This window comes from Moschus berezovskii, chromosome 4 (genome assembly GCF_049115385.1).
Source record: "Moschus berezovskii isolate FMDL1 chromosome 4, NW_MosBer_1.0, whole genome shotgun sequence".
Classification (NCBI taxonomy): Eukaryota; Metazoa; Chordata; class Mammalia; order Artiodactyla; family Moschidae; genus Moschus; species Moschus berezovskii.
The window spans coordinates 7,873,141-7,897,803 of NC_142463.1; the positions used below are offsets into that span (position 1 = coordinate 7,873,141).

At 49.2% G+C, this 24,663-nt stretch overlaps 1 long non-coding RNA gene across 1 annotated transcript in view; it reads left to right on the forward strand.

The window, feature by feature from the left end:
* Positions 1–3,130: 3,130 nt before the first annotated feature.
* LOC129549183 (uncharacterized) overlaps positions 3,131–24,663 on the forward strand; it is a 42,675-nt gene continuing 21,142 nt past the window's right edge. Inside the window, exon 1 of the long non-coding RNA XR_016037155.1 lies at positions 3,131–3,293. This is a non-coding gene — a long non-coding RNA (uncharacterized LOC129549183). The remainder of the gene's footprint in view (positions 3,294–24,663) is intronic.

Genomic DNA, 24,663 nt, shown 5'->3' on the forward strand with positions numbered 1-24,663 from the left:
CCTGCCTAAGAAAGCGAAGGATATAGGGGTGTGTGTGTGTGAGAGAGAGAGAGAGGGAAATGGTTTATAAAGAGAACATTCCTAGAAGGATTTTGCAGGAAACTGTGAGCTGAGGTACATAAAATGTTTGGAGCAAGGAAGTGACACTTTCAGGACTGTATCCGCAGACTCGCGTGGCACGTGGAATAGATGCGGCGGAGAGGACGGGGAGGAACTGGGAGCGCCTGAAGCCAGGAGATCTGTTTAAAGGACGTGGCAGTGGTACAGGTGAGAGCTGACGGGGTCTATTCTGAAGCAGGGAGACGCGGTGGAGGAGGAAAAAAGAAACTGGATCCATTTTTGAGGGGCTTCCAGCAGTAGCCCCAGTGCCTAGGACAAGTACTTTCACCCCCTATGTGATCATCAATGTATGAAACGAATGGTCTCCTGTATAGAACACAGAACTCCAGCCTCTCTAGGCATCTGCTTGGCAACTCCAGACAGCATCCCGTAGGCCCTCTTCTCGGAGTTTGCTCACCCAACTCTGGACCCTGGGAGGCAGGGGCAGGAGACAGGGTCCACAGGCCGGTGAAGCTAGGGCCCACATTTCTCTTGTGGCCTCTTGCCCTGCCCTTCTGGGAGTGTGGCGCCAATTCCTGCCCCACCGCCCTTGCTCTACCAGGCCCCCACCAGCAGGACTGCAGGCACCTCTGAGCTGGGCTATGTGTTTGCATGGCAAGGAAGAAGTGTCTCCAAAACACTGAGGGCCTGGCCTCCCTTCGGACCTGAGGGGAGACAGGAAAACAGAACAATGAGAAAGAGGGGAAGAAGACAGCCAAGAAAATCAGATCTAACCCTACACTCAGGCACACGCTCACCCATGCACATGTGTGCACTTGCCATCATAACACTGTGTGCTTAGGAGGAGCTGAAAATAGGTTTTCTGAATGCATGGGACAGTGATGGAGAGAGAGCAGGAGGGTGAGGACTCTCAGGAGGGTGGCGGATGAAGGAAAGAAAACAGATCCTCCTGAACAACAGACATTCCCCCAGACCCCACACATGTGAAAGCGCCACTGGGAACCTTGGGTCATTGAGGACAGTGAGGGGCAGAAGGAATAATTTCATTCATTCTGGTTTCTGCTGAGCCTAATATGAGATTTGGTTTACAGTGTCCTGCTCAAAAGTTTGTTGAATGAATGAAAGGGTGTGTGGATGGATGGATGGGTGGGTAGGTGGGTGGGTGGACTGATAGGTGGGTCTATAGGTGGGTTGATGGATGGATGGATGGATGAGTGATTGGATGGATGGGTGGGTGGGTGGATGGCTTGATGGATGGATGGATAAAAGGCCAAGTTTATTTAGTTTTCAGAGGAAAAACTGAAACCATTATTTCACAGTAATCAGAGGGCTGTCATAGACAGCTTTCAAAGCCGGCCCTCAGTGATTCCTTTATCTTGGGATTCATGCCTCTGTGACCCCCTACCTCTGAACGTGGGCTGTAGCTGATGACTTCCTCCCAGTGAGCAGAACACTGTGAGAGTGCAGGGATGTTGCTTGTGTGTGAGTAGCCTACAAAGCCTATGACTTCTGTCTTCTTGTACTCTGTCACCCACCCCGGAGACAAGCTGCCGCAGAGGAGGGGCCTTTGTGGGGGCCTCGGGTCCACAGTCAGTGAGGAGCTGAACCGTCAAGTGCAAGAGCCGGCAGGAACTGAATGCTGCAGGCAAGCTCGTGAGCGTGAAGGGAGATCCTACCCAGGGGAGCTTTGAGATGCGGCCCCCACCCCACTGGCATCCTGGACTGCAGCCTGTGAGGGACTCTGAGCAGAGAACCCATCCAAGCCATGCTCTGATTCCTGGTTCACAGAAACCGTGAGACAGCAAATGCGTGTTGCTTTAAGCCACTGCATCTTAGGTTAGATTGTTGCCAGCAAACAGAGAGCTAATACAATGGCTGATTGAGTTTAACTTAAAAATGGACATGATGGCAATTAAACTTGACAGATGGTGGCAGTGGTTCAGAGCCCAGGTGTACTGATTAGATGGGGTTTGAATCCTGGATTCCCACCTTACTAGCTGTGTGGCTGTGGGCCAGATGATCAGCTTCTCTGGGTCTTGTGTCTTTAAAATGGGCATAATCCTCTGCTCACAGAGCTAGCACAAGGATTACATAAAACAATTGTGTAACGTACTTAGTCCAGGGACTTCCCAGGTGGTTAAGGCTCTGCGCTCCCAAAGCAGGGAGCCCAGGTTCAACCCCTGGTCAGGGAACTAGATCCCACACACCACAGTTAAAATCCCACACGTGGAAATGAAGATCCCATGGGCCGAAGTTAAGACCCAGGGCAGCAAAAAAGAAAAGTACTTAGCCCAGGACCTGTCACTGAATAGAAGGTTGTTGCTCAGTCACTCAGTCGTGTCTGACTCTTTGCTACCCCATGGACTTTCAGCACGCCAGGCTTCCCTGTTCGTCACCAACTCCCAAAGCTTGCTCAAACTCGTGTCCATCAAATCGGTGATGCCATCCAACCATCTCATCCTCTGTCATCCCCTTCTCCTTTTGCCTTCAATCTTTCCCAACATCAGGGTCTTTCCCAAGTTGGCTCTTCCCATCAGGTGGCCAAAGTATTGGAGCTTAAGCTTCAGCATCAGTCCTTCCAAGGAATATTCAGGACTGATTTCCTTTAGGATTGACTGGTTTGATCGCCTCGCAGTCCAAGGGACTCTCAGCGAATCGAAAGTAGCTATTATCGACAACAACAGCAATAATAACAGTAACAAAGGAAGGTCCAGCACAAGGCAGCGAGTGTCCCTGCCTGGAAGGGACTGAGCTGAATCATGACGTCACAGGCAACCTTTTCCAAGTCTTAGGTGGAGTTGCCTGTGGGGCTGCCTGGCCAAGACTGTGGGCTGGGGGACCAGGTGTCACGGGACCACCAGGTTTACCTTGCACCAGGTTGCAGCACCAGCTGCTCCTGGCCTTCACCGTGGGCAGTGCCTTCCCTCCTCCATAGTCTCTGGTTCAGGTGAGGGGCCGCCACCCTGGCTGGGCCCACGGGCGCAGGAAGGTAAACACCCAGGCAGGAAGTGACTGTCACGGGCACGGGGCCAGCGCGCGGCCAGGCGAGTCTGAAGGTCAGGAATGCTTCCCAGGGAGCCCTTTCCAGCAGAGGCCAGAGTCTCCGGCTGCAGTTTCTCGGGGAGCGGAGGGGTCCAAGAACACCCCCCTGCTCTGAGACCCCGACAGGACACAGGACGGGAGAACTAGAACCGTCCAGGGGGCTCTAACCCCCAGGAGCTTCTTTCTGGCAGGTGAGCAAATGGTTTGAGTGTTTTGTTTTGTTTTTGGTAATGAAATGAGATGAAATGGGATGGAAAGTGGGCTACAGCCAGGGCAGCATAGGCAAGACCCCAGGCAGGTGAGTGAAGGGAGAGGCAAGCCCACTTACCCTCCATCGAGAAGGAGCTTCAAGGGAGAAAACAGCCCTGGGTCTGCCACTCGCCTTGGCTTCACCATTCTCCCCTCTGGGACTCAGTTTCACCACCTGGGGATTGGGGTAATAATTCCTTCCAGGCTCCTCTCCTGTGAAGGCTTCAGGAACAAGTGAGATCATGAACATGACTGGCCGCAGAAGTTGCGGGGCCCCATGAGAAATGATTAAGGGAGCCCCTTGACCTGGGTTCGATCCCTGGGTTGGGAAGATCCCCTGGAGAAAGGAAGGGCTATCCGCTCCAGTATTCTGGCCTAGAGAATTCCATGGAGTGGAAAAGAGTCAGACATGACTGAGCGACTTTCACTTTCACTTTCATCAAGCATTACTAAGAATTCCAAGAATTAAGCATGTTAACATGATTAAGAACTGCAACTGCAGAGCGTTAAACTAAGTGAGGGGTCCTTCGAAGGCCAGGGCCACCTGTGACGGCACGGGTCAGACGCCTGTGGCTCCAGCCCTAAAAATAAATGTAAGGTAAACTGTGAAGGGCTAAACGAACTGAGGTGACTACAGGCCCGCGGCTCGAGTCTCAGGGCCAGGGAGCACACACAGGGTGCAGAAGTCACAGTGGTGAGGGAGCACCGTCTGCAAGGCTGCTCCTCTGCCTCTGCACCTGCTGCTCAGGGTCCCATCTCAGAGGCTCCAGTCTCGCACCTGCTGAACTTGCACCCTTGGCCAGCATCCAGCCAGAGCCTGGTGCAATTCAAACGTCTGGGGACACAGGTTTCTCAGATGCGGCAATCAATGGGAGATTGTTCTTTTCAACCTTGATTTAAAGTTTCGGGCGGTCATTTGCAGCAACATGGATGGATCATGAAGTTATCATACTAAATGAAGTAAGCCCAGAGAGACAAATATCATATGATATTGTTTATATGTGAAATCTAAAAAAAAGGATACAAGTGAACATATATAAGAAATAGAAATACACTCACAGACATATTAATGAAAACAAACTTAGGGTTATACCAAAGGGGAAAGGAAGGGGAGGGCTGAATTGGGGATTAACAGACACACACTACACATATAAAATAGATAAACAGCAAGGACAGACTGTCGAGCACAGTCAATATTTTATAATAACCTCCAAGGGGGAAGGAGCTGAAAACAATAGGTATATATTTATGCCTAATGGAATCACTTTGCTGAACACCTGAAACTAATACAACATTGTAAATCAACTATACCTCAATAAAAAAGATCTAGCCTATCAATTACACTAGCAAATAAAAGCCCCAAAACATAAATTAAACTAAAAAGAGGCCTAGTGGCTCAGTGGGTAAAGAATCTGCATGCAATGCAGGAGACCGGGGTTCGATTCCTGGGTTGGGAAGATACCCTGGAGAAGAGAATGGCAACCCACTCCAGTGTTCTTCTCTGGAGAATTCCATGGACAGAGGAGCCTGGTGGGCTGCAGTCCGTAGGGTTGCACAGAATCAAACATGACTGAAGTGACTTAGCACACAGGCCAATTAAATAAAATGTGGGGTGTTCACAGTCCCTGGCTAAACCAGACTGGGACGTGTGACAGTTCTGCCACATTCTGCCCATGGTAACTGGAAAATGCCCATGGTGGGAATGTCCCAATGTGCCTGCCCCCCGTTGCACCTCTGTCCTCCCATACCTTCTCCCTCTTGGCTCTTGCCCTCAGATTTTTCTCTTCCCTTTCCACTCCTGTCCTGGCTGCCTTGGCTCTGCTTAGCCTTGCAGCAATAGAAACCAGGGTGTCCGGGAGGTGTCTTAGGCTTTCTGGTCTGTGAAAACAAAAAATAGACCATCTTCTTTGACCCCATCCTCAACTCTACCCCTTCCTGGGGTCCACATTGTCTTGAAAACCCTTCCTGGAAGGGGTTCCCCACAGGAAAAGCAGGAGGCCATGTGATCAGAGATCATTGAAGGAGGAAGATCATTGCTTTAAGAACTTGCCCATGGGAGTCTTCTCTGGCCCCTGTAAAGGCAGCCCAGGAAACTTACACCGGAGGACAAACCAGCCCAGAGGCTCGGGGGGAAGGAAGCCAGGTCTAGTCGCTGTGCCTGCTGGCTCCACCATTTACACTGTAGCCACTGTTTGCATCAGCGGCTGGCGACCCACCAGCCCCTATCAGACAGCACAACTCCCAGGATGAGTCCTCCCCATGTCCGAGAGCCCATTGCCTCCCTAAGCAAGGGTCAGCACTGATGCTCTAAAGTTACCCCCCAGCTTCATCCTAGGAAGGTGGAAGTCCTTCCTTTGTTCTTTCATCAAATCATCGCCAAGCGCCTGGGGCAGGTGAGGCTTTGGAGAGGGCCTGGGGGCACACACGGTACCAGGGCTGCCCTCAGGCTGGCAGAGGAGAGCCAGGACAGAAGCTCCTCCTACATGAAGGGGACACACAGCGCCCCACCCCCAAATACACGGATGGTTAGGGGGTCGTGGGGCTGAGAGGTGTTTTGGCCAACCAAGCAGGAAGTTACATTTCTGAGCCTGTGGGCGGTTTCTTTCCAGACCCCCCACTTGGCATCTTCGGGGCACTGCTGGGGCAGAGCAGCCAGGCTGCAGGAGGAATTTTCACCTTGGGCTCCCTTTCCACAACTTTGGAGCCGTCGAGCTCCGTGGGTGGGCCTCTGCCTCTGGATCTACAGGACGTGCCCAGGGAAGGCTGTCAGCCTGACTCCTTTCTTTGGCCAACAGAGGTTCTTGAAGCCCAGCTCCCAAGGAGACCAGACTGGCTCTGGGCAAAAGCCTTGAGCACTGAAGAGGGGGCATGTGTCTAGAGCATCTCTTAGTGAGTTTCCTTTGGGAGAATGTCTCAGGTGGCTGATTAATGACCTGGCGGTCTGGGAACCTGGGTCAGGCCATCTCTCAATCTTTCTACCTTAATAGGCCTTACCTTCAGAAGGGAAAATAATGGGGATCCTCAGAGGGCTATCAGGGAGGCCTGCATGGAGGAGGTGGCCTTTGATCTGAGCATCACTAAACAACCTTACATCCCTTCTGAGTTATTCCACAAGAGAAGAAGAGCTGATGAGAATAGTTTCGTATATGATGAAGTAAATCTCTCTTGGAAAACAGTCATTTTTTCACACTTAACCCTTATTGAATGTTGCAAGTTCTTTAAATAGCATTCTGTTACCTAGAACACATTTCCAAGGAAGGAACAGCAGGGTTTCGAAGGTGAAATGGGAGCCCTGCAGGGCCTGGGAATGGCGGAGGCAGAGGCATTGACCTGGGGAAGCAGGAGTTTTGCTTAAAGGAGGCTCATGGAACAAGTTTGCTAGCGCAAAAGGAAGGTGGAAGGGGGTGGCCCCAGCCCATGCGGCCCAGACCCGGACGGTCTCCCAGAGACCACAGCAGGGGTCTGCATGGCCAGCACGCCTCAGCGGCACCACCCCTCACTCCTGGACTCCAACACTAGCTGGCTTCTGCCCCCGTCGCCTTCACTTTTGGCTGGAGGTTTGTGCAACAGCACTGGTGTCTCCCACAGCCAGGAGTTCTGACCATTAGTTATCCAGGGCTTTGAGGAATTTACAATGGGACATTGATTCATTATTATTTAATGACTATGTTTCCTATCAGAAATTCCCTGGGGGCTCAGAGGGTAAGGCGTCTGCCTGCAATGGGGGAGACCCGGGTTCAATCCCTGGGTCAGGAAGATCCTCTGAAGAAAGAAATGGCAACCCACTCCAGTATTCTTGCCTGAAGAATCCCATGGATGGAGGAGCCTGGTGGGCTATGGTCCTCGGGATTGCAAAGAGTCGGATACGACTGAGCGACTTCACTCACTCACTCACTTCCTGTCAGAAATAAACCCTTCAAAACCCAGGCCCTCCAGTGGACAAGCAGTTTGGACTATGCCTTAAAAAGATCAGAGACACTTGGGAGCCACTGGGTTAGGGACCAGCTGGGATGAGGAATGCAGGCAAGTTGGACCTGAGGACCTTGACCCCTCATCTCTGTCCAGAAGTGACAAGGGTCGATCCTGGGTGGCTGACTTGGGGAGCGTTGTTCAATCCCACGTGCTAGCCTGTGTCACCTGCTTGTATTAGTCTCTCAGTCATATCCAACTCTTTGTGACCCTATGGACCGTAGCCTGCCAGGCTCCTCTGTCCTTGGAATTCTCCAGGCAAGAACACGGGAGTGGGTTGCCATTCCCTTCTCCAGGGAATCTTCCCGACCCAGCGATCAAACCTGGGTCTCCTGCCTTGAAGGCAGATTCTTTACCATGTGAGCTGCTGGGGAAGCCCTCGGTATGACTTGCTTATCTCCATGTTTCAAACCACCGCAGCAGTGTGCTCCTTGCAGACTGACTCCTCAGAGAACCCCTCATTCAGCTGGTCAGTGTTCGCTGCACGCTTGCCCTGGGCCAGCAGTGATAAGATGTGATAAGATGATCAGAGCCCCTGCCCCTCTCCCAAGCTCCCTACCTTCATTCCAGGCCTGTCAGCTGCCTGCACCTTTTTACTGCTGTCCAAATAAGTAGATGAAGAAAACTCAATTTCCTGTTCACAGCTGATTCATTTGTCATTCTTGAGCCAAAGCAGATTCCCATTAAATTCCACTAATGGGACCAAAAGCTTCCAAGTATTTTAAACTTATAACGCCTTGGTGTAATGGGCTTTGTTTTTCATGATGCTCTCTAGATGTAAATCTGCTTATAAAAGTGAGGACATCTATAAAGATATTTTTGCTCTCGTCTGAGTGACAACAACATTCCTGTGTGGATTCTTGAATGCTGGAGAAAAGCCCTCTTTTCTGCTGAGGTCCTTTTTAGGAAGTTAGCTTTGAACTTTAAAAATGATTTTGAGGTTCTTTACTTCTGGATTTAAAAGGCATCTGGCACATGACAATTTTTCCTGGTGCCTGAAATATCAGAGCTGTCCTCTGGCACTAACTTGCTACAGTTTTCTGGCTTCTTTGGAATTGGTTCAGAGCCGAGATCAAAGTCACTTGAAGTTGGCTAATACGGGTTACAAGTCAAGGGTAAAACAGGGACGGATGCCAGCTCGGGGTCAGAATGAAGCCATCTTGATGCTCAATCAAAGATACACAGACCCACCTAAGCTATGCTTGCAAAACATTATCAAAGCTGATCCGTGTATCCACTGGCGAAATATCACAGAAACTGCCAAAATAAAGAAGTATGGGTAGATATGCAGCATCTTTTAACAGGCTGTGGAAGCCAAGGTGACACTTGTGTAACCACTGGGGCCCAGGCTAGATCAATGTCTACTTTTTTATCTCTTTCTGCATTTTCTGTCATCTCATATGTCTGTTTTCTCGGGAAAGGCTGTTTGCTTTAAATAAGAACGTCCTAAATTAAAAGCAGTGAGAAATAGTTTAGAAACGGTACTCCCAACCACCTTGCCAGAGCCAGGCTGCCTCCACCACTCACGGGCTGTGTGACCTTGGCTGAAGAAGTTAACCTCTCTGAACCTCCGAGTTCTCGACTGTGAAAGTGGAGGATGTGGGACAAGGACAGTAATGATCATACAGGGTCACTCTGAGGGTTCGATGAGATGATGAATGAATCGGTGATGAGCTACTCAATGAGTATTAAGTGTGGTTCTCACTGCTATTATCCCAGTAAGCCTTGAGCAAGAAAATGAATGCTTTTTTCCAAAATATAAGTTGCTGTTAAGTAGCAGGGACGGGGAGTTCCCTGCAGTCCGGTTGTTAGGACTCAGTGCTTTCACTGCTGAGGACCTGGGTTCAATCCCTGGTTGGGGAGCCAAGTTCCTGCAAACCATGCGGAGCAGCCAGAAAAAAAAAAATAGCAGGAAGAGAATTTGTCAGCTCACAATAGTTACAGAACTGAGAACAAAACAGGAGGCTGTACACAAGAATGCTCAAACACAAAGAGAACAGGCTTTCTCAGAAGACTTGACCCAATCTTCCTCACAGGCTCTGAGCTTGTCCAGCTTCGAGGACCTCCCTTCCTCTACAACACCATTCCCGCCTGCCAGTGGTCAGCTGGGAAGACCACACACCAGCAAAGTCTCCCCCGACGTGTCAGCATGTTGGATCCAACAATTGTTTTCCTCCAGTAAACATTTCTTGGTGAGTGAAGGCCTTGTTTCTGGCAAAAACCTAATGCTCCAAAAAATTTTTTCCTTCCAATTTTATTGAGATATAATTTACAGGCAGCACCATGTAAGTTCAAGGGGTACAGCATAGTGATACATCATGAAATGATGACCACAGTAGGTCTGGTAATCATCTCTCATCTCACATAGATACAGCATTAAAGAAATAGAATAAAAAATAGTTTCCCTTGTGATGAGAACTCAGGATGTGCGCTTCAACATCTTTCAGACATAACACACAGCAGTGTTTTATTTATCATATTGTACCTTGCATCTTATAACTGGACATCTGTTCCTTTCCAATGCCTTCATCCAATTCCTCCTCTCCCCTCTGGCAACCACACACCTGATCTCCTTTTCTATGAGTTTGCTTGTTCATTTGCTTTTGAACTGTAATTGACCTACAATGCTGTGCTAATTCCTGTTACGCAACATAGTTGGATATTTCTATACATATCAACATGATCATCACGTGAAGTCTAGTTAAAATATGTCATCATACAAAGGTATTATATAGTTATTGCTATATTCCCCACACTGTACATTTCATATCTGTGACTCATTTATCTTGCAACTGGAGACTTGTATCTCTTAATCCCCCTCAGCTATTTCTTTCCTTCCCTACTCTCCTCCTCCCTGGCAACCACCCCTTTGTCCTTTGTATTTACACTGTTTCCGTTGTTGCATTTGTTCATTAGTTTTGTTTCAGAGCTTCCGCAAGTAATGAAATCATTCATTATTGTATTTTCTCTTTTGACTTATTTCTCTTAGCATAATAATACCCTCAGTCAATCTATGTTGTTGCAAATGGCAAGATTTCATTCTTTTTTGTGGCTGAGTAATATTCCAGTGTGTGTGTGTGTGTGTGTGTGTGTGTGTGTACCAAATATTCTGTATCCATTTATCTATTGATAGGTTCTTAGGTTGCTTCCATATCTTGGCTGCAATGAACATAGGGGTGCATATTAGAATTAGTGTTTTTATTTCCTTCATATGAACGCCCAGGAGTGGACTGTTGGATCGTATAGTAGTTCCATTTTTTGTTTTTTGAGGTGCTATCCTAATGTGTTCCACAGTGGCCACACCAATTTACAGTTCCACCAACAGCGCACAAGGATTCTCCTTCTCCATATTTTCACCATCACTGTTATTTGTTTTCTTTTTAATAACAGACGTTTTGACAGGTGGGATCACATTGTGGATTTTATTTGCCTTTCCCCAGGTGGTTAGTGATATTGAGCATCTTGGCAAAAGTCTGTTGGTCATCTATCTTTTTTGGACAGATGTCTATTCAGATCATCTGCCCATTTTTGATTCAGGGATTTTTTTTGGTGTTGAGTTGTGTGAATTCTTCGCACAGTTTGTATATTAACCCCTTGTAGGATATATCATTCGGAATATCTTTTCCCATTCAGTATATGTCATTTTCATTTTGTCAGTAGTTTCCTTCTGTGTGTAAAAGATGTAGTCCCATTTATTTATTTTTGCTTTTGTTTCCCTTGTCTGAGGAGACATATCCAAAGAAATTACTAAGCCTGAGCCAAAGGGCTGGCTGCCCATGATTTCTTCTGGAAGTTTTCTAGTTTCAGGTCTTACGGTTAAGTCTTTAATCCATTTGGAATTTACTTGTGTGTGTGGTATGAGAGAGTAGACCAGTCTGATTCTTTTGCGTGGAGCTGTCTGGTTTCCCAAAACCAGTTACTGAAGAGGCTCTCTTTCCCCATTGTATACTCTTGTCTCTTTTATTGTAGACTAACTGCGCGTACGAACGTGGGTTCATTTCTGAGCTCGCTATTCTCTTCCACTCATCTGTGTCTGGTTTTGTGCCAGTACTATACTGTTTTAATTACCACAGCTTTGTAGTCGAGTTTGAAATCAGGGAGCATGACACCTCCTGCTTCGTTCTTCCCTCTCAAGATTGTTTTGGCTATTTGGGGTCTTCATGTTTCCATACAAATTTTAGAATTATTTGTTCTAGTTCTATGAAAAAAATGTCATTGGCATTTTGTATTGACTCTGTAGCTTACCTTGGTTAGTATGGTCATTTTAACAATATTCATGCTTCTAACCCATGAACACAGTCTATTTTTCCATCTGTTTGTGTCATCTTCAATTTATTTTACCAGCATCCTATAGTTTTCCAAGGACAGGTCTTTTATCTCCTTAAAAGCGAAGGTGATAGTTGCTCAGTCATGTCCAGCTCTTTGTGACCCCTGGACTGTAGCTTGCCAGGTTCCTCTGTCCATGAAATTCTCCAGGCAAGAATACTGGAGTGGGTAACCATTGCTTTCTCCAGGAGATCTTCCTGACCCAGGGATTAAACCCAGGTCTCCTGCATTGCAAGTGGCTTCTTTGCCATCTGAGTTTATCCCTAGATACTTTATTCTTTTTGAGGCAATTATAAATGGGATTATTTTCCTAATTTCTCTGATAGTTTTCTATTTATAGAAATGAAACAGATTTCTGAGTATTAATTTTGAAACCTGCAACTCAACTGAGTTCACTGACCTCTAGTAGTTTTTTCTGGTGTATTTAGGATTTTCTATGTATAGCATCATGTCATCTGCATGTCATAGTTTCACTTCTTTGGATTCCTTTTATTTAGGTTTAGATTCCTTTTCTTTCTTTTTGTCATCTAAGTCCTGTGGCTAGGACCTCCAACACTGCTATCAAGCGAGGGCTCTTTGCCCCACTGGCACTAATGGTAAAGAAGCTGCCTGCCAACGCAGGAGACATAAGAGATGTGGTTGGATCCCTGGGTTGGAAGAGGGTATAGCAACCCACTCCAGTATTCATGCCTGGAGGATCCCATGGACAGAGGAGCCTGGTGGGCTATAGTCCACGGGGTTGCAAAGAGTCGGACACAACTGAGCAATTAACACACTTAGATAATACAGGATAATCTCCTTATCTCAAGATTCTTAATCACATTGTAAAGACCCTTTTGGCATATAAGGTAACAGATTCACAGGTCCTAGATATTGGACGTGAACATTGAGGTGTGGGGTGGGCGAGGGGGCATTATTCATTGAACCACTGAGAGATATAGAGTTTTCTTAAATATCTTTGACATGTTTGGAAACAATGAACTTTGACATTTTTTAAGATTTCTAAAGCCATGTAATCAAAAGTAAAATATAACATGTAATATAGACTATTTGTAATGAACGCCACATATTGTTTATTTTTAAACAGATCTATTTTTTTCCTTTGGCTGCACCACATGGCATGTGGGATCTTAGCTTCCTGACCAGGGTTTGAACCCACACTGCCTGCATTAAGAGCACAGAGTCTTCACCACAGAACTGCCAGGGAAGTCCCTAGGTGTGCCAAGTCACTCAGTCAAGTCTGACTCTGTGTGACCTCATTAATGGTAGCCTGCCAGACTCCTTTGTCCGTGGGATTCTCCAGGCAAGAATACTGGAGTGGGTTGCCATTCCCTTCTCCAGGGGATATTCCCCACCCAGGAATCAAACCTGTGTCTCTCTGTCTCCTGCATTGGAAGGTGGAGTCTTAACCTCTAGCTCACCTGGAAGTCCCTACATAGCTCTGCATTTTTTAACTTCGGCTGACAAATACTGGGTCAGTGGTGTCTGCTGTCTTGGTGAAACCCTCTGGCAATTCCAGTGTTTGTGTCTGAGACACTGTTGTCCCCGGTCCGTATGAACATGCCCAGAGAAGGTTTTGGCCCAATCCTAAGCAGTCCAAGGCCCAAAAGGTTTTTCTGTGATACCTCTGGGGTTTAGTTCTCGCAGAGAAGGAGGTGTGGTGCAAGCACATGGTTATTCTAACCACAGAGGAGCCATCCCAGGGGTCAGCAAATCTTCCTTCTCACTGAGAACCTGGACGGAAGTGCGTGGCAGTCTGTCTGCTTCCTGCTGGTGCTTGGGAGTATACCCACCGTGTGTAGAGACAGCCTCACGGGCACTCTCCCTTGCTCCATACTCCACGTGGGGACACATCTGAGAAGCTGTCCTGCAAGCTCAGTTATCCCTTTTGTAACCACAGGACACTCTGAGCCCCAGGTCTGAGTGCTTCAGGGAGCAGCATGCAGATGAGGGAGTGGGAGCCTGAAGATTCAGACTGAACTTCAGTGTGCCCATCAACCTCAGGAGAGGATGAGGAAGTTGAGCATGAGGCTCTGGAAGTCCAGGGGCTGACCAGCATTCCAGGCAGTATTCCAGAAATGGCAGGTAGGATCCATCACATGTTGGCTCTGATCCGTGCTGATAGCTGCCCAGAGAATCTAATTCAGTCTCTCAGTCATGTCTGACTCTGCTTCCCCCATGGACTGCAGCACTCCAGGCTTTCCTGTCCATTATCAACTCACAGAGCTTGCTTAAACTCATGTCCATCAAGTCGGTGATGCCATCCAACCATCTCATCCTCTGTCGTCCCCTTCTCCTTCTGCCTTCAAGCTTTCCCAGTATCAGGGTCTTTTCAAACGAGTCCGCTGTTTGCATCAGGTGGCCAAAGTATTGGAGTTTCAGCTTTAACACCAGTCGTTCCAATGAACACTCAGGACTGATCTCCTTTAGGATGGACTGGTTGGATCTCCTTGCAGTCCAAGGGACTCTCAAGAGTCTTCTCCAACACCACAGTTCAAAAGCATCAATTCTTCGGCGCTCAGCTTTCTTTATAGTCCAACTCTCATATCCATGTGTGACTACTGGAAAAAACATAGCCTTGACTAGACAGACCTTTGTTGGCCAAGTAATGTCTCTGCTTGTTAATATGCTATGTTGGTCATGACTTTTCTTCCAAGGAGCAAGCATCTTTGAATTCATGGCTGCAGACACCATCTGCAGTGAATCTACTGAAGGCAAGGCCAATCTTGGCTTAGAGGGGGAAAGTGCTGTGATTGATTAGTAATGTCTGTCATGTCAAAGGGACAGGAAAATGCGGTCCGTGTGCACCTGACCTACCATTCGCTGTAGGAAAGGAGGCTGTGCATGCAGGTTGATGCTTGGGAAGCCAGGGGAGACGCTGGGCCTTATCTGTGTGCCCCTGAGCAGCTCTGCTGGCAGAGTCTTGGCTTCCTCATCTTTAGAATGAGAAAGACTGGTGAAGCGCTTTCCAGCTCCCTGAGAGGGTGATGGACTGTGAATGGGAAGAACGTTACCCGTAACCAACTGCCCAGGCCTTCATTTGGGGTCAGAGTTCTGAGTGGCCTGGGCCTGTGACTCCAGTCATAGCGAGAGGGCCTGGGAATTCTTCCACCTGGTGCGGGTCTGAGCCTGTGTCCTCAGCCCTATGGGCCCTGGTCTGCCTGGAGGAGACCATCCACTTGGGTGGACTCCACAGACATGCACTGCTGCACATGATTCTCGACTTCCAGACTTGCTGAGGTGGAGCAGGGCTTCACCTGACCCCCTGGCAGAGCTTGTGACAGCCCAGCTGTCCCCTCCCCCAAGACACCTTCTTCCCTGCCCAGGCTTCTGGAAGGTCTGGGGTGGGGCCAGGAGTCTGCATGTCTTAAAAGCTCCCAGATGCTGCAGCTGCTGCTCAGAGTGGACCACGTTTTTGGAACCGCTGGCTTAGAGTGAGGGAAGAAAGCCTCAGTTCAAAGAGCAATGAACCAGGTGATGTCCAGTTCATCCAGGTCACTTCAGTGTTTCCGGAATGTCAATCACTTGCTTTCCACATGTAAAATTCTTCACATATCCATGTACCATCTGTGCCATTAATACTGTCTGCAGACTGGCTTTACATTGAATTCTCTATTTTCATCCTCAGCATTAATAGCAATGAAATCGCAGCTTTGATCTGCTAATTGGATTTCTCCTAAAGATACATAGAACACAAAACTATTGCTTTTTTTGCATGTTTGACTGCTGTACCTCTTAGAATCAACCACTGGTTGAAATCTTCTGCAGCTGTAAACAGCAGGGAGAGACTGTCTAGATTCATCCAAATCTCATGAATATTTTGAATGAGAGACAATTCAAAGAAATCATAGTCCCTCAATGACTCTGCTAGGTTGTTTGCTTTTAAAAATACCTCCTTCTTGAATTAATCGCCCCAGCCCCTCTGCCCAGCTTCCCCCACGGCTCATGACCTCCCAGCTCCTCCAGTGCCCTGCTCTCTCTGGCTGTCCCCACATCCCTCTCAGCCCGCCTTCCAGGCTCAGGCACGCTCTGCCGGTCCTGATTCCAGCAGCCCATGCCTCCATGTGCCTCAGTCGACCTAACCTCCTGGGTAAACCTTCCTCAGGGCCTGCCTCCGCTCCCTGATACCCACAGGGCTGTGGGGAGATCCTGGGACCATGCTGGGAGGCGGCCGAAGGCCCTGGGATGCTACCATCACCTCAGAGATGACAGAAGGTACCAGAGAGAAAGAGAAGCCAGAGGAGGAGCAGAGTTCGGGCTGATGAGGGATGTCAGGAAATTCCCTCCTGCCTGCCCCCTGGGGCCCACATCTGGGAGGAGACCCCGTCTGTCTCAAGAGCCAGGGCTGAACCCAGGGGGACCACAGTCGTGGTCTACACAAAAAACCTAGATCTATACAAATAGGAAAGGCCAGATTTGGACAACTGGGAAGTAACGCACAAGAACCCCTTCAGGGAAGTAATGCACAAGAACCCCTTCAGGGTGGGCTAAGAAAAGATTTTAAGAGATTTTATGGGGAAAATACATGAATAAAACAAACACCCCAGCTTGCTGATGGTTAACCAGAAATGAGAAATGGGAAAGTTATTTCTCCCTCCCTCAGTGTGTGTGTGTCTGTCTGTCTATCCCTCCACAGCAGCTGCCCCTGCTACACACATACATGGCCAACCATGGCTAATTCAAAATACCTCCCGCACCCCCATGGCCATCTAGCCCAGAGCCCCTGCCTACTGGCCTGATCTCCATCTCAGTCCTTATCTCTGGGAAAGGGAGTCTGATTGGCTCAGCCCAGCTTCTGGTTTGATTCCTCTGGGTCAGAGGTCCACTCTCTGGGGTCAAAGGCCCACCCTGTTCTGGTCAGCTATGGCCAGGGGGCTAAGGGTGGTGGTACTCAGGGTCCTCCCCATCCAGGGCTGAGGATGGAGCAAACACTGTAGAAAGAACTCCAGAGCAGGAAGAAGGAAGGATGGCTGCCTTCTGTACAAATCCCTGCTCCCCAGAACCATTCTGAGAAATCAGGGTGAGATCGAGACTTTCCCAACCAGAGATGCAAGTACCATCTTCATTCCCTTGCCACGTACTATAAACTGAGTATTCATGTTCTTCCAAGGTTCATATGTCAAAGCCCAAACCTACAATGTAATGGCATTTGGAGACAAGGCCTTTGGGAAATATTAGGGTTAATATTTATGGTTAATAATTAATTCTAATATTAGGTAAGTGTTAGGGTTAATAGGTCATGAGGGTGGGGCCCTTCTGATGGGGTTGTCCTTGTTGTTCAGTGGCTAAGTCATGTCTGGCTCTTTGCGACCCCATGGACTGCAGCACGCCAGGCTCCTCTGTCCTCCACTATCTCCCGGAGCTTGCTCAAACCCATGTCCATCAAGTCGGTGATGCCATCCAACCATCCCATCCTTTGTCGTCCCCTTCTCCTCCCGCCTTCAATCTTTCCCAACATCATGGTCTTTTCTAATGAGTCTGCTCTTTGCATCAGGTGGCCAAAGCATTGGCGCTTCAGCTTCAGCCTCAGTCTGATGAGGTTAGTAGCTTTATAAGAAGAGGAAGAATATAGTTTTCTCTCTCCTTCTCCCCCCTCACCACCGTTTCTCCCACACCTCTTCCTCTGTCTCTCTCCTTCTTCATGCACAGCCCAGGAAAGGCCATGTGAGGGTACATTAGGAAGGTGGCCGTCTGCTGGCCAGGAAGAGGGCCCTCACCAAAACCCCAGAAACCCACCATCTTGATATAGGACTTCAGACTCCAGAACTGGTAGCAAACAAATTTCTGTTGTTTAAGCGTCGAGTCTGCGGTATTTTGTTAAGGCAGCCCTGGCTGACTAAGACATCACCAGGTCTTGTCATTTTTAGCAGGCAGGCCTTTTTATAACTCCTCTAGGATTTGGGTGGATACATGAGTTCACGGCAGCTCCACCGTGCTAATGGCCCCACTGCTAGAATCCAACAGAGTCCCAGTGTAGAGAGGGCAGCTTCCTGAACATGAAGATCCCTGTCTGGCTACTGAGACAACATTGCCCACTTTCACACAGTCTGTTTTGCACTGTGCCTGGGAGCTCTGCTGCCCTGGCCTGCCTCCCTCTGGCTGGTCCCCAGACCTTGGCCCGCATGCCGGTGGGAGCTTGCCAAGGGCGGTGGCCGACGGAGGCCACTCAACCCAGAAGGAGTGGCCCTGTCCCCAGCTCCCTCTCTCCTATTGCTCCCAGCCTGTCTGGTGGTGGGGGCGCGGGACAGAGGGTCAGTGTCCACGGAGTAGGTAAAATTCTCTTAGCAATGGGACAACTCTGCAGCAGCTGGCTCTCCCTTCACTTTGAGAAAGTAGGTTGTGCCCTGTCCTTCCCCCACCAGCTGAGAAGGGCTGCTGTCCCCGTGGTGCCCAGAGGGGATGGGACTCTCGGGAGCTGCCACCAGCCAGTCCCCAGAGAGGAGGCATAGATTCCGCTCACTGGAACAGAGACAGGACTCTCACGGGCCCTAGAGCTGTTCTGTTTTCAAAGTCCATACCTGTTGTTTTTATGTCGACCTTTATATACATTTATAATCTTGGAGTCTTTTTAACACCCAAATGTAAAAACGAGTCAAACAAGTGGCTCATTCATTTAGCTTGCAAAGTAAAAAGCACAGCCTGGGAGTATCGTTCTGGGTGTTGATGCCATGCCAGGAGCCATAATCCCATTTAATTCTTGCACTTTCAGTGCACAAATGAGAGACGCTTCCAGAAGGAAAGCAAAGCCAGAGGAAAGGCGAGCTCGTGTTTGGGATGACAGAGGATGTTAGGCAGTTCCCTCCTGCCAGCTCTCTGGGGCCCTGCATGAGGGGCCTCTGCTATCTCATAGCCCAGAGCCCAGCATGGGGAGGACACAGGTGTGAGCAGACGGAGCCCACCCAGGACGCCGCTGGCCAGCTTCACTCCATGGGAGCCTGGAGAGCACTACTGCCCTCCAGATGGCGAGCTGAGGGTCAAGGGTGTGTCAGGGGTCCATCCCCGGAGCCATGCCAGGACTCTGGAGGCCCTGAAGCTTCAGCCTTAGACACTAGAAGAAGGAAGGAGACCACCCAACAGTAGCTGGGGTGTGCCAGAAGTGAGCTGGTAGGGGCCACCATGAGAAGTCAGCAAATAAGCGACTGTGGGCCACAGACACCCCCATACCTGGCTTGAATCTTTGCACCCAAACTGCCCAGGGCTCCCCCCAAAGCCTCCCCACATGGAAGGAGAGGGGTGCTGAAAGGACGTGCGTGCCTAAAGGAGCCTGCTGGCCCGGCGCCCCCAGACATCCCCATGCCTCATGCCCTGCTCTGTGCTCTCTCCCTGGTCCTCTCTGACTTCCGACGTGCTCCACCTCCCAGGGCACTTCTCCACCCTCTCCTGGGCTCACCCCTGCTCTTCCCAGTGGCAGCAGGGTTCTGGGACCAGCAAGACCAGCATTCAAATCCCATCTCAGTCACTTCCCAGCTGTGTGACCTTGGAGAAGTCACTGAGTTTCTCCGAGCTCCAGGGTGTGACTAACAATGGTACCCTCCCTCGCCAGGGTTGTGTAGGAGGAGCAAATGAGTCAAAGCGAAAGTGCTGGAAACAAAGCGATGGCTGAGCTCCTCTGCGAGCAAGGACACAGTGTCTGCGTTTCTGGGCATTTCCCTGCGGAAGCGTCTCAGTTGTTCAGTCGCTCAGCCGTGTCCAGCTCTTTGCGACCCCATGAACTGCGGCACACCAGGCCTTCCTGTCCATCACCACCTCCCGGTCGCGCAAACTCATGTCCATTGAGTCGACGTCTCAGTGCGGTCAGTATTTCCTGACCCAGGTCACCGCTGTCCTCCTCAGACTTCAAGCCTGAGTCCTGAGCTCCTCAGAGACCAGGATGGGGCAGTCTGGGTGACCAGGAGTCTCCTCCTATCCTGCAGGCGTGGCCCTTCCCAGCCCCGGGCAGGACTTGTGGCCGGGGGTCCACCTGTGGGGGGCAGCACAGGAGGAGCCTCGGGCTATCAGATCCCGTGCCTCTGGGAGGAGCAGCAGTGAAGGCCCTGGAAGCAGATGAGATCCCGAGAGACGGGCAGCAGGAGAAGAGACGGACAAGGAGGACGTTGAAACGGGAGTGGACTCGACCTGTGAGCAGGGAGGGAGGCTGGGCTCTCGGGCCCTTATCCATTCATGTCTCAAATGAGGAGAATGACATACATTAGCGGGAAGAAGGAGAAGACAGCCCTCACCTAAGGCCCCTCTGAGACTGAGGCGGCCAAGATCCAGTTGGCGGTGGCAGGGGTGGGTGAGGGAGTGAGCTGACCAGTGCTGTGTGTGGCCGGAGGCCGGGGCCTCTGGCCAGTGTCTGACCAGCTTAAGGTCTGGAAATCTCCACTGTATCCACCCACGCCTTGAGGAGCCAGAAAGCCCTGGCTCGGGTGTGCCCAGCTCATAAATCGAAAGTCATGAACCGCAACAGTCCCCATCAGGAGCCGACAGGAGAGCGTCTTAATCCTCTCTGTCACCCTGGCTAACAACCAGCAACCTCTGAGGACTCAGCTCTGGCCTCCACGCTCTCCCGTCCCTCCCCAGGCTCTCTGGTTAGGCTTCCAGATGCAACAGTGATGTCCTTTTCCAGGGCAAAAGGGGCCTTGCCAGAGTGGAGGGGTGGTTCTCCAGGTGTGGTCCCCACACCAGCTGCAGCAAACGCTGAGAACTTGTTGGAAACACAGATTCTCGGGCCCCACCCCCAACCTCCTGCACCCGGAAGCTCCGGGGTGGAGCCCCCAGAATCTGTATTTAACCGCCTAGGTGACTCAGGCCCCTGCATCGTGAGAACCACAGCCCTGAGAGCAACGTGTCCCCGCGACGTGGAACAGTGTGGATGGGTCTCCAGGGCCCAATGTCACAGGAAGAAGTCAGACAAGAGAGAACATTGTGTACAAGTCCATTCACACAAAGGACCGAATCAGTCAAAGCTAGTCCTTGCTATTAGAAGTCAGAGACTCCCCTCGGGGGCTAGGGAGGAGAGTTTCAGAGGCCTGGGTGACGGATGTTCTGATTCTGGGCCTGGGTGTGGTTACACAGGTAAACATTCAGCCTCTATACTTAGAATATGGGCACTTTCTGTATTCTACTATACCTAGATTAAAAAAAATTTTTTTTAAATAGATGACAAGGTAAAATAGAAGCATCGCCTCCCGTTCCGCCGTACAGTCTAGTAATTGGTTGAACTCACTTTGGGATGACCTAGGGGTCCGCTCCGGGTTACAGAGAGTAAAACATTGAGCGTTCTTTGATCCTCAGCCAATAAGGTTTCGTGACTTCAACCTAAAAGTGGCCTCAACGAAGACAGGATGTGCTGACTAATTAAAACCAGAGAGGAGCCGTAGGCCCACACGTCTGAAACTGACACTTTGGCCAACGCTGCTGCTCCCATCTTGGCCCTGGTTTACAGGTGATATTTCCCGAGAACAAGCTCCCTCATTCACTTCCCTCACAGACAGCTGATCTTGGAGGAGACACCAGGAAAGCAGGTTCCAAGGAGAGGCATTCTGTGGAGGTTTGACTCTGGGTTGGGGTGGGGGGCAGCTTGGAAGTCAGCTGAAGAATCTAGCCTTACCTGCCAAGGAAGTTTCCAGGCGAGACGCTTCAGGACAGTGGGACAGAGAATTCAGCTGTGTGGCGTCGTGGCCTGTCTGCCTGTGGGCTGGAGGAGACTCAGAAGTGTTCTTCATGAGGATAAACTGGGCCCTTCTGGAGGGACGCTATCCCCCGCCGTTTCCTGAAGGGTGTCAGCTTTCCGCAGCCCCCTCCCCTGTTCTGCGTGGGTGGCTGACAGACAACCGGCCGCACCACTCCAGCTCGAGATAATGCCTCCAAATGTTTACCGAACATTCCACCATAGGGAGGAGGGCCTGTCCATGTCTCCTTCCGAAAGGCCTCTAAAGTCTCCCCCAGGGCTTCCCTGCTGGTCCAATGGCTAAGAATCTACCTGCCAATGCAGAGGACACAGGTTCGATCCCTGGCCCAGGAAGATTCCACATGCCGCAGAGCAACTAAGCCCAAGAGCCAACTACGGAAGCCCAAGCCCCTACAGCCCCTGCTCCCCAACAAGAGAAGCCCCTGCACCGCAGCTGGAGAGCAGCCCCCACTCGTTGCAGCTAGAGAAAGCCTGAGTGCTGCAACGAAGACCCAGTGCAGCCAAAAACACACAGAAGCAAATTTGAAAAGTAAAAAAGGGCGCCGTAAAATCCCTCGAGGGAAACCCCTCGGTATTCATGATCTCTCCTGGGCAGCTGGTGGATTTCCAGCCCTGAGTGACGGCGAATGAGGCACTGGCCCTTTCCCGTTTCAGCACCGCACACTATCTCGAGCACTGTCGCTTTGTAGTCAGTTTGGATGTCAGAACGCGTAAGTCCAACTGTACTCTTTTTCAAGACTGTTTCGCCATGGGTCCTTGAATTTCCACATAAACTTTAAAATCAGTTTATTAATTTCTGCGAAGAAGCCAGCTGGGATGTTGATTTGGATTGTGTTGAATATCTAGATCAATTTGGGGAATAATGGGTGAATTTAACTCGGATGACCATTATATCTACTTCTGTGGGCAGGAATCCCTTAGAAGAAATGGAGTAGCCATCATGGTCAACAAAAGAGTCTGAAATGCAGTACTTGGATGCAATCTTAAAAAGGACAGAATGATTTCTGTTTGTTTCCAAGGCAAGCTATTCAATATTACAGTAATCCAGGCCTATGCCCCAACCAGTAACGCTGAAGAAGCCGAAGTTGAACGGTTCTATGAAGAACTACAAGACCTTTTAGAACTAACACCCAAAAAAGATGTCCTTTTCATTATAGGGGAATGGAATGCAAAAGTAGGAAGTCAAAAAACACCTGGAATAACAGGCAAATTTGGCCTTGGAGCACAGAATGAAACAGAGCAAAGGCTAATAGAGTTTTGTCAAGAGAACGCACTGGTCATAGAAAACACCCTCTTCTAACAACACAAGAGAAGACTCTACACACGGACATCACCAGCTGGTCAACACCGAAATCAGATTGATTATAATCCTTGCAGCCAAAGATGGAGAAGCTGTATACAGTTAGCAAAAACAAGACCAGGAGCTGACTGTGGCTCAGATCATGAACTCCTTATTGACAAATTCAGACTTAAATTGAAGAAAGTAGGGAAAACCACTAGACCATTCAAATATGACCTCAATTCAAAGAATAACAAGGAGAGATAAGAAAGCCTTCCTCAGTGAACAATGCAAAGAAATAAAGGAAAACAACAGAATTGGAAAAACAAGAGATCGCTTCAAGAAAATCAGAGATTCCAAGGGAACATTTCATGCAAAGATGGGCTCGATAAAGGACAGAAATGGTACGGACCGAACAGAAGCAGAAGATATTAAGAAGAGGTGTCAAGAATACACAGAAGAACTGCACAAAAAAAATCTTCACAACCAAGATAGTCACGATATCGAGATCACTGACCTAGAGCCAGACATCTTGGAATGTGAAGTCAAGTGAGCCTTAGAAATCATCACTACGAACAAAGCTAGTGGTGGTGATGGAATTCCAGTAGAGCTATTTCAAATCTTGAAAGATGATACTGTGAAAGTGCTGCACTCAATATGCCAGCAAATTTGGAAAACGCAGCAGTGGCCACAGGACTGGAAAAGGTCAGTCTTTATTCCAATCCCAAAGAAAGGCAATGCCAAAGAATGCTCAAACTACCACACAATTGCACTCATCTCACACGCTAGTAAAGTCATGCTCAAAATTCTCCAAGCCAGACTTCAGCAATATGTGACACGTGAACTTCCAGATGTTCAAGCAGGTTTTAGAAAAGGCAGAGGCACCAGAGATCAAATTGCCAATATCTGCTGGATCATGGAAAATGCAACAGAGTTCCAGAAAAACATCTACTTCTGCTTCATTGACTATGCCAAAGCCTTTGACTGTGTGGGTCACAATAAACTGTGGAAAATTCTGAAAGAGATGGGAATACCAGACCACCTGACCTGCCTCTTGAGAAACCTGTATGCAGGTCAGGAAGCAACAGTCAGAACCATACATGGAACAGCAGACTGGTTCCAAATAGGAAAAGGAGTGCGTCAAGGCTGTATATTGTCACCCTGCTTATTTAACTTATATGCAGAGTACATCATGAGGAATGCTGGGCTGGAAGAAGCACAAGCTGGAATCAAGATTGCTGGGAGAAATATCAATAACCTCAGATATGCAGATGACACCACCCTTATGGCAGAAAGTGAAGAGGAACACAAAAGCCTCTTGAAAGTGAAAGAGGAGAGTGAAAAGGTTGGCTTGAAGCTCAACATTCAGAAAACAAAGATCATGGCATCTGGTCCCATCACTTCATGGGAAATAGATGGAAAAACAGTGGAAGCAGTGTCAGACTTTATTTTTTTGGGCTCCAAAACCACTGCGGATGCTGATTGCAGCCATGAAATTAAAAGACGCTTACTCCTTGGAAGGAAAGTTATGACCAATCTAGATAGTATATTAAAAAGCAGAGACATTACTTTGCCAACAAAGGTCCGTCTAGTCAAGGCTATGGTTTTTCCCGTGGTGATGTATGGATGTGAGAGTTGGACTGTGAAGAAAGCTGATCGCTGAAGAATTGATGCTTTTGAACTGTGGTGTTGGAGAAGACTCTTGAGAGTCCCTTGGACTGCAAGGAGATCCAACCAGTCCATTCTAAAGGAGATCGATCCTGGGTGTTCATTGGAAGGACTGATGCTAAAGCTGAAACTCTAGTACTTTGGCCACCTCATGCGACGAGTTGACTCACTGGAAAAGACTCTGATGCTGGGAAAGTTTGGGAGCGGGAGGAGAAGGGGATTACAGAGAATGAGATGGCTGGATGGCATCACCGACTCTATGGACATGAGTTTGCGTGAACTCCGGGAGTTGGTGATGGACAGGGAGGCCTGGCGTGCTGTGATTCATGGGGTCGCAGAGAGTCGGACATGACTGAGCAACTGAACTGAACTCCCTTAATAGGGGCTTCCCAGGTGG